We start from the raw sequence: 11179 nt of genomic DNA, 5'->3' as shown, positions 1-11179 counted from the left end.
TGACTAATGTTGAGTCCATGGTTTAGATGCACTTTCACCTTCCACCATCACTATCTTCTTAGTGCCGTGCAACTTTCGCCGGTGCACAAAACCCACCATTAGCCTCCCTCAAAAAAGCCACCATACCTACCTATTATGGCTTTTTCAAAGTCAATTCGAGATATATTGCCATGCAACTACCACCATGACATGTTCCACCACGTCTACATTTCCTTTGCATGATCGTAAGATAGCTAGCATGATGTTTCCATTGATGTCTAGGCCATGCTAGATCATTTCCACGGTACACTACCGAAGGCATTCCATATAGAGTCATAGTTGCTCTAAGTTTTGAGTTGAAAGTGTGATGATCGTCATTATTGGAGCATTGTCCCATGTGAGGAAATAAAATAGGCCAAATAAGCCCATAAAAAAGAGGCCAAAGAGCCCACCAAAATAAAAAAAAGGAGAGAAAAAGAGAGAAGGGACAATGCTACCACTTTTTCCACACTTGTGCATATTAAGCACCATGATCTTCATGATTGAGAGTCTCTCGTTTTTTCACCACCATATAGCTAGTGGGAAATTTTCATTATATAACTTGGCTTGTATATTCCAATGATAGGCTTCCTCAAAATTGCCTTAGGTCTTTGTGAGCAAGAAAGTTGGATGCACACCCACTAGTTTTCTTTAAGAGCTTTCACATACTCGTAGCTCTAGTGCATCATTTGTATGGCAATCCCTACTCATTCACATTGATATCTATTGATGAGCATCTCCATAGCTCATTGATATGCCTAGTTGATGTGACTATCTTCTCCTTTTTTGTCTTGCAACCTCCATCACATTCCACACCATCTATAGTGCTATAACCATGTCTCATGCTCATGTATTGCGTGAGAGTTGAAAATGTTTGAGAAAGTAAAGGTGTGAAACAATTACTTGGCCAATACCGGAGTTGTGCATGATTTAAATTCGTTGTGCAATGATGATAGAGCATAGCCAGACTATATGCTTTTGTAGGGATAACTTTCTTTTGGCCTTGTTATTTTGAAAGTTCATGATTACTTTGCTAGTTTGCTTGAATTATTATTGTTTCCACGTCAATAGCAATCTATTGTTTTGACTCTAATGGATCCGAACATTCACGTCACATAAGAGGAATTATAAAGGACACCTATGCTATGTAGCATGAAAGCATCAAAAATTCATTCTTATCACTTCCCTACTCGAAGACGAGCATGAGTTAAGCTTGGGGATGCTTGATACGTCTCAAACGTATCTATAATTTTTGATGGTTTCACGCTGTTATCTTGTCTTCTTTGGTTGTTTTATGTACCTTTTATATCTTTTTTGGGACTAACTTATTAATTCAGTGCCAAGTGCCAGTTCCTATTTTTTCCGTGTTTTTGACTCTTTTCAGATCTGATTTTGGAACGGAGTCCAAACGGAAGAAAAACCCCGAAATGATTTTTTCCCGAACGGAAGAAGACCAGGGGGCCTTTGGGCCAAGCCAGGTGGGCTCCAGGGAGCCCACAAGCCCTCACTCCGCCACTAGGGGGAGGCGACAGTGGGCAGGCTTGTGGCCTCCCTGGCCGCCCCCTGACCTAGGTCTTTGGCCTATAAATTCCCAAATATTCCGCAAAAAATCAGGGGAGCCTCGAAAATACTTTTCCGCTGCCGCAAGCTTCCGTTTCCGCGAGATCTCATCTGGAGACCCTTCTCGGCACCCTGCCGGAGGGGACTTTGGAGTTGGAGGGCTTCTTCATCATCTTCATCGCCCCGCCAATGACTCGTGAGTAGTTCACTTTAGACCTACGGGTCTGTAGTTAGTAGCTAGATGGCTTCTTCTCTCTCTTGGATCTTCAATAGAAAGTTCTCCATGATCTTCATGGAGATCTATCCGATGTAATCTTCTTTGGCGGTGTGTTTGTCGAGATCCGATGAATTGTGGGTTTGTGATCAGATTATCTATGATATATATTTGAGTCTTTGCTGATTTCTTATATGCATGGTTTGATATCCTTGTAAGTCTCTCCGAGTCTTGGGTTTTGTTTGGCCAAGTAGATCTATGATCCTTGCAATGGCAGAAGTGCTTGGTTTTGGGTTCTACCATGTGGTGACCTTTCCCAGTGACAGTAGGGGCAGCAAGGCACACATCAAGTAGTTGCCATCAAGGGTAAAAAGATAGGGCTTTTATCATTGGTTTGAGATTATCCCTCTACATCATGTCATCTTGCTTAAGGCGTTACTCTGTTTCTATGGACTTAATACACTAGATGCATGCTGGATAGCGGTCGACGTGTGGAGTAATAGTAGTAGATGCGGAAAGTATCGGTCTACTTGTTTCGGACGTGATGCCTATAGAAACAATCATTGCATAGATATCGTCACGACTTTGCGCGGTTCTATCAATTGCTCGACAGTAGTTTGTTCACCCACCATCTACTTGCTTTCATGAGAGAAGCCACTAGTAAACAGTACGGCCCCCGGGTCTATTCACATCCATCGTTTACACCTCCGCTTTTACTTTGCTTTGTTACTTTGTTGCTTTCAATTCTCTCTTGGCAAACAATCTATAAGGGATTGACAACCCCTTCATAGCGTTGGGAGCAAGTTGTTGTGTTTGTGCAGGATCTTGAGATACTCCACCACTGGATTGATACCTTGGTTCTCAAACTGAGGGAAGTACTTACCACCGCTACGCTACATCACCCTTTCCGCTTCGAGGGAACACCAACGCAAGGCTCCAAGGCCACGGGGGAAATCCTTTGCAGCGATCAAGTTGGTTGTAGTTGGTGTGTAGGGGACACGTGTTCTGGGGCCTCGTCTTTGAACTGTGGGAGAAGTCGGTGGCGCGGTTATGTTTTCTTTTGGTCTGGCCATTCTGTGTCATATCCTTCTTCGCCCGCTAGGATTTTGGTCCACCTGTTATTGATGGTATCATGTTCGTCCTGGAGCCATTGTTGCTTTGCTTTTAAGTTTTGAGCAGTGGCTATAAGGTGCTGCCGAAATTGCTCCTAGCCTTTAGGGTCTTCAGGAATGACAAATTCTTCGGTGTCAAGGCCGTTGAGGTCGTCGATGGGAGGGAGGTAGTCGTCGTCATTGTCCAAATTATGGCAGTCGTCGGGATCGTCATTGGCCGGTTCCCCTGGTTGGTGCTCGGGAGCCTCGGGGTTGCCGTGGGCCTTAGGGGTCGCGTTTTCCCCTGTGGCTTGTGCGGAGCCCCTTCCCTTGTTTGCCTTGGAGCGCTTACGCGGTTTTCGGCGTTTTGAGGGATCTTTTGTGGACTTAACGTCGTTTTTCTTGGGTGTGACGTTATCTGTATCGCGAGGCGTGTCTACCATGTAGACATCATAGGTAGATGTTGCGGTCCACTTCACGGTGTTTATGGGGGTGGGGTAGTAGGCCTCATCGTCCATATCCTTGAGATCTTCGGAGACATAGTCTTATGCGTCGGTTAAATCTTCAACGGTGCTGGGTGGGTCGTAAAAGTCCATATAGTCCACCTCGGGGCCGACCTTTAAACAAGTAGGACTTCGGGTAAGCGAGATTTAAAGTGATTGGATCTGATCGAGCGTCTCATTCAACATCGAGAGGCCGACCTGACCAATCCTTTGTATGTTTTTGGAGTTGACCTCCTCGACTTCCGGAGAAGAAGTCAGTTCGGCAGTGGCCGTTACCCGCTATCCGGACACCATGGTCGGTTCCGAGCTTGAAGCGTCCTTTCCAAGGAAGAGAGGGCCAAGACCATGGCTGGATAGCGGACCCGGAGACAAGGCTTTGGGATTTTGTACTTCATCAGCCAAGGCCGTGAAGTTAGTGGGGGAACATATTGCCTCGCGAACCAATGGAGACTTCGAATTCTCCGAACCTTATCTCGTGACTGGGGACAAAACCATCGATTTGTCCGGGATGTCCAGTTAGCTCCGTGCTCGGCATGAGGTTGCCGAGCACGGAGACGTGTTCGGGAGCGAAGATGCCCTCGTCGTGGACTTGATCATTGATGATCAAGCGAGCCATCGATCCTTTGGGTGACCCAATGGTAGAACTATCAATGAAAGCACCAATGTCGGCGTCAAAACCGACAGATCTTCGGTATTGGGTTGCAAACTGTGGAGCTTAGATCGATGGGTTGCATGAGAGAGGAGAAGACAATGTTTACTCAGGTCCGGTCCCTCTTGAGGAGGTAAAACTCTACGTCCTGCTTGATTATATTGATGGGGAACTATGATTACAAAGTTGATCTACCTCGAGATCGTACGAGCTAAACCCTAGATGAGATAACCTGCCTCTACGCATAAGAGACCCTGTTTTATATAGACACCAGGGTCCCTAGGTTACATGTTACCGACATAGATCGGAGGTAGATGGGCCGAACTGGTCCTCATGCCTTGGAGTACACGCCTAGTCTTCGGAGATTTCCAAGATGATTACGTAGTCGTCAGATAATCTGGTCTTCAATGACGCAGCCCATATGATCGGCCCATAAGGGACAACCCGACTGCCCGAGGACCCCTTAATCCGGAACTCCCTCAGCGGTCTAGGCGACAACGAGAAGACCTCAGGACGACTACGTGGACCGCGTGCCGTGACGCGACGACCGATGGATCGGTTCAGCCATCGAAATGGCCTCCGGTGGCGGCGGAGACTGTGTGTCGCAGCATTACAGCCTGAAGGGGCGGTAATAGCCGCGGCTCAGGTTTGCGGGGACCGCGTGTCGTGGCACTATGGCCAAAAGGGACGACGTAGCGACAACACGTGAGTCGGTACAACCGCCGAGAGAACCACGGGGCGACGGTGATGCAGCCTGACAGGGCGACGTAGCGGCAGGCCCATGCTCGATCGATGGAGGGGCGCGCTGTACTCAGGACCATCTTCACATGATTTACGGAGGCGCATGCAACCGACTGGTTAGGTCATTTGCACGACGTGAATGGGCCAGATCATGACGGACGGATGATCAATCCGATCGCACACGAGGTTGGGGGCGCTGCTCAGTGATGATGATTGCGTCATAAATGGTGAAGTCGGGTGGTCGGCTGGCGAAGAACTGCGTGCCTGAGGTAGCCGACGCCCGACCGCAAAGGCCCGAGGCAACTGACAAGGGGCGGCGAAGACCCGAGCAGGAAAAGCCCGAGCCAACAAGGCCGCCCGAGCCAGGCAGACGACGCGTCGGAGGCAGACGACGAGCGGTGACGGAAATGGTAGGTGATGCAGGATCCGGATTGGACGCGGATGTTGACGACCGACAAGGAGCGACTCGCGGGCAGACGCGCGAACAACGACCGGGACGGGTAGCCACATCGTGCGAGGCCGCCGGGTTATAGAAGAGGATGTGACCGCACCGTTGGCGCGACAACCGATGTAGGGCGACGTGTGAGCAGTCGAGCGACGACCGTGACAGGCCGACGCAGTGCGCGAGGCCGCCGGGTCGAAGAAGAGGTCGGAGTCACGTCATTGTTGGAGTATAGGTGCACGGGTGTCAACAGCGACGACGGACGACGCAAACCGATCTTAGATCAGAATACCAAACAGAAAACGTTGAACAATGCGACCGTCGGAAGAGAGAAAACCTGGATCAGGAGACCGGGAAAAGACTCTCTAAGGCAGTCGATCAACATGACCGACGTATAAACCCTAGATACGGGTGACGCGGCTCCCGACGGCGATCATAGAGACCGACCGCCTCGAGGACGGCGTGCGGGGCGGAATTGACGGGCGGCGGTTAGGTCTAGATAGATACCATGTTGAAAGAAAATGGAAATGAATTGGTGGAATCGATGTTTGTTGCTTTATATATATATATATATATATATATATATATATATATATATATATATATATATATATATATATATATATATATAGGAGTATGTGATCAATTTAGAGTACAAAACAAACCAAAATAAATTTTAGCCTATTATGTTTTTTAACTAAGTACGATGTGATCTTGAAGTGGAGTTAAAGTAGCGATGAAGTCTCTGAATGCATTAGTCCAGGGCGGCATCGTCGGCACACATTCGATGCCCCCGAGAGGCCACAGAACCACGACTGAACAGCTGCGTACCGTACGGTGCATACAATATCCGACCGAGTGCAGGCCAGCTGGTCGCGATGTGTCGTATAATACACCACACGGCGGCCGGTCCATTTGAATAGCAGCTATCTTTCCTTTCCCCGGCGATGGCGACGGCAGAGGAGCAGAGCGGGTGAGGCCGACAGGGAGCCACCGGACCACCGCACCGCGAAAAGAAAGACCCATGTCGTTCATGTACTGGAGGAATCCGGCGACAAAGGAGACGACGGGACGATCGATCCCGAGCGAGCGACGACGTACGTCGTGGTGGGGCGGGAGCGGCCGGGATCTCTCACGGATTGCGATGCGGCCGGGGAGATTCTCTTCTTCCGGCCTTCCGGGACAGATCCTCTCCCTCCCTGACCCTCTTTCTACTCGTGCCGCTGATTAAACCACCATCAACTTTGGATAGGATTAGTGCAGGTGCAGCAGCGCCCGTGCTTTAACTTTGGGTAAGGGTGATATGGGACGGGACGAAGGCTAGTGCACTAGTGCCCAAGGTTGGGGCCAATCGGGGTTTTGCTTTAAAGTAAGTGGGTTGCTGATGCCACGTCAAATCCCCTTGATGCCACGTCAAATCCCCAGGAGATATTCTCAGACGGCGACATGCATGCTACTGCTACTGCTACCCGGAGCGCGGTAAAGCCCATTCAAAATTTGAAATGTGGCCGTGATCCATCGCGCACGCGAGAATGGATATGGTGACGTGCATTACGCGATGAGAACTTGCTGTGGAATTCATGTGTGCGTGCATCACCTTCAGATTAAGATGGCGGCTATCTGGCCCCCAGGAAGCGAAGGAGTGCGACCGAACGAGCTATTGGACGGGGGCGCAACCCGGCGGTCGCCGGACCCGGACGACCGTGCGTGCCGGCAGTGGCTGGCTCGATTTTGACCCATCGTGAATCAACCGAACGTGTATGTGTGTGGCCAAAAACGCCTCGGTGTATCTTTTCCGTCTGAATTTATACCTTGCTCGATCGCCATGCAACGTGGCCTTTCTTCCATGCACACGTCAATCGCGTCTCTCGCCATGGCCTCGTGGTCGTACTGATCCCGTAGTGGTGCTGCGAGGCCGAGGATTGGAATGGACGTTCATCGACGTAGCCACTTGAGACTTGAGAAATATTGCTGCCTCACGTGCGCTGCGCTAAACCGCCGCCAACTCCACGTAATTTTAAGCGTGCCATGCTGCCAACATAGTAGGGCGATGTGATCAGCGTTCGACCATCTTTGCTCCAACCAATGGAGTTTGAAGCACAAAATTAATGACCATAGTTGCAGAACCGTCTTTGGTTTGTCTTAGTTGTATTTGTAACTCCCTCACAACGTACGTTTAGACATCAAAACACACAAGCAGCACCTCTAACTCCTACGGGTTCAATGATACTAGATGGGTGTGTCTAGATGACATCTAGATGTAACATAATTATTGCACATCTAAATGACTAAATTAAGCATAAAAAAAGAAAAGATAAAAAAATACCCACACAAGGATACTCAATACCCGCCGGCGATGCCGCGAGCCAGCACGTGGGAGGAGGTGATCGTGAGGAGCGTGCATGTGCCGCTACGTAGCCGTGTACCGCAGCGTTCGACCGAGCCGGGCATTCTCGGGCCTAGGCCCGGGTTGCATGCGGCTGGACCTGGGAGTGCCTCGGCCCCGATCCGCGAGGGCCCGCTGGCTACAGGGCGTGAGGCTAGGGTTCCGGAGATATCCTCATCCGCACCCACCGTTTCCCACATTCCAGATCTCGCCGCCCTCTTTCACCACTTCTAGGTGAAACCTAGGGTTTCGCCACCTAGGGTTTCATCTTCCTTCGGCTGGTGGGAGGGGAAAGTAGGAGGAGATAGTAGATCCTTCGCGCAGATTGCTGCCTCGCCACCGCGGACTCTGTCCATGGCGGGGCAGGAGATGGGGAACCGCGGATTCCGCGGGGATGGTGGCGGCGAGGGGCGCTTCGGGCGCGGTGGTGGTGGTGGTCAATTTGGTCGCGGCGGAGGCCGTGACCGCGGCGGGGGTGGAGGCAGCCGCAACATGGTATGGACGTGCGACATCAACGACGGCGGTCAGAACTCTTCCAACGTGGATCCGCGGTAGGGGCCGTCCGACAAGGCGAGATGGGAAGCGGCGGCCAAGCGGCGGCCATGGAGACGCAAGGTGGTGGCCGCGGATCGGAGAAGTGGGGCGACAACAGCAACCAAACCGTAGCTGGAGGTGCTACGGGAGGTCGTCAACAAGACCCTCGTCAGCAACAGGCCCTGCATCAAGCTTAAGAGCGTCGTCACCCTACTCCCGGCAAGAGGAATGCTTCCCCACTAGTAGGAGGCGCTGAGGTTTGCATCACTTGCAAGGAATCTAGACATTTGCATGTTTGTTATCCGCGTGCTGTTTGTGGTAGATGTGGGAATCATGGTCATTTGGTGCCGATATGCAATACTGTGCTCCCTTGGGATTGTGTGGCTCCGATGTGTGGATTTCAGGCTGTGGGGAATGGATTCTTTTATATTCATGATCATAGCACAAAAAAACAGAACACTGATAGGAATAGGTTCATTGTGATATCGGTTGTAGAAGGGCATGCGTCTGGAAGGTAGTTAGTGGAATTGTTCAATGCTTATATTAATACTAATTGGAGATGCTCGGCTAGATCCATTGGGCCAAATACATTTGTGATGAGGTTGCCTTCTCCCAGAGATGTGGACAAGACCTGTTTTGCTGAGAACATGAACGTAAAAAAGCCGTGGTGCAGTTATTAACCTGAGGAAGTGGTCTGAATCTGTGGGTGCCAAGGGTGTTCTTAATGTTGCTTGGGTCGACGTTAGCAATATACCTCTAGATAAAAGACATGAGAATAATATTGCGTATGTGGGATCTTTGGTTGGGGACACGTTGGAGATTGATAAGGCTACAATTAATAGACCTGAATCTGTGAGAATTAAGCTGGGATACAGAGATGTGGAGGATATCCCTGCTTCTGCAGAGGGAGTGTTAGGAGGGCACTTTGATGACTTCTTACTTTTTGTTGATAAGATCCTTGTGAAAAACTCACCCAAGGAAAAAAATAAATGTGCAGCAAGAGACTGATGGGGGAACCTCGCCAAGAAGGGCTAGATTCAATGATGATAAGCGTCTAGAAGGACATATTGCTTCCTCATCTACTATGGAGGAGTCTTCGGCTCCTCCGGGGACGACTGGGGGAAGAAATGTGAAAAATATGAATATGGATCCATTAGAGGAAGTGTAGGAGGAAGAAAAACACAAAATGATAGTGAAGAGGTTCAATCTGAAGATGAGAGTGAGGAAGTGGGCAATGAGCTGCTCATTGATACTATGGGTGAGGAAGCAGAAAAAAATCAGGCAAGGGGGGGAATATGTACCCTGCTACTATTTCCTATGATAAAATTGTGGTGAACTCAATGCAAATTGTTCCCAGTACTGTTTCTGGCAAAAAAAATCATCTTACTTGGAAGCATGTGTGGGGGAACCTGTGGTGACTAAAATGGATCCTAGTGACAATTCTTGTCACCAAAAATTTCAGACTTATTCTGTGCAATCTCCTGGTACATCTGATGAGAATGTAGAGGTGATTCCTACCCCGCCTGCTGTGGAGGAAGTGCAAACAAGATTCAGTAAAAGGATTGCGGGGATCAATATGGAGCATGTGGGCATCATGGCTGAGAAGATGACTAAAAAAAGGAATTTGCAAGGTAAGGAAGTGTCTCCTGGCAACTACTTTGAAGTTTTGTCAAATTTAGAGATTATTTCTACTGCTGCTCAAATGGGTGTGAATATCCGTGATGATAATTTTGTTGATATAGATATTATTAGAGAACTTGAAATGTCTAGGGCTAATATTGAAAAAAAGGTAGATAAAAAATGAAAAACAACAAGATAAAATGTTGTTTATCACCAATGCTGTTGGAGAATCATCTCCCTTGAGCACAATTTGGATGGAGGAGGGGACCTTGGATGATGATGATTTTAAAGTTGTTAGATCCAGGAAAAAAGAAAGAAAGAAAGTGAATGTCATGATATCTAAACCTGTGACTAGAAGTCAAAATCAGAAGTTGAGTGGAGTTGCAGGTAAGGCCATGGCTCCTGGTAAACTTGGCAACAAAGCTCAATCTCCAAAAAACAAGAAAAAATGATTAGTCTATTTTGGAATTGTAGGGGGATTGGGAAGAGAGGCATGGTGACATATTTGTCTGATCTGATTAGAGAGTATAAAATCGACTTTGCTGGGATTCAGGAAACTATGAAGAAATATTTTGCCGCTAAATTCTTGAGGAAATTTGATCCTGGGGATGCTTTTTGTTGGAATTGGGTTCCATCGGAAGGGAAGTCGGGAGGTATATTATGTGGATATAGGAATAATTCCTTTGATTTGGTGAATTGGGCAAGTATGTTATGAAACTTGAGTTGTGGGACAAATGCTTGAAAATGAACTGTTGTATTTTGGTGGTTTCTGGATCTGCGCACGAAGAATTTAAGATTGAATTCCTTACAGAACTTGCAGCGATGTGTGGAGATATATCATGCCCATATATTGTAGGAGGAGATTTCAATATCCTTAGATTTACTAATGAGAAGAATAAGAAAGTCAAGTTGGGTCATTCCTCGGATCTTTTCAATTCCATTATCAACTCACTTTCCTTGCGAGAGGTAGATATGAGTGGCGGCATGTATACTTGGTCTAATAATCAGCGGGACCCAACCTAGGAAAAATAGGACAAAATTCTTATGTCCAAATCTTGGGAGTGTTTGTTCCCTTTTACCTTTGTCAGAAAGATTGTGAGAGAGATCTCGGATCACTGTCCCCTGATCCTTAATACTGATGATAATGTGCACATTCTTCCTGGTAAAAGAGAATTTAAATTTGATCTAAACTGGTTACATAAACCTGATTTTCTGCCTCTTGTGACCAAAGTTTGGGTGAAACATGTGCAATCTAACAATCCTATTGACATTATGAACATTAAGTTGAAAATATTTAAGAAATATTTCAAAGGTTGGGGCTCGGATAACTTTGTTAAGGCCAGAAAGAGAATAAAATGGCTGAGAGAGGAACTGTGATACCTTGAGAAACTGCAAGAAACAGATACCTTGAGCCCTGAGCT

Source organism: Hordeum vulgare, chromosome 1H, assembly GCF_904849725.1.
Source record: "Hordeum vulgare subsp. vulgare chromosome 1H, MorexV3_pseudomolecules_assembly, whole genome shotgun sequence".
NCBI classification, from domain to species: Eukaryota; Viridiplantae; Streptophyta; class Magnoliopsida; order Poales; family Poaceae; genus Hordeum; species Hordeum vulgare.
Note: the sequence above shows the minus strand (reverse complement) of the source record.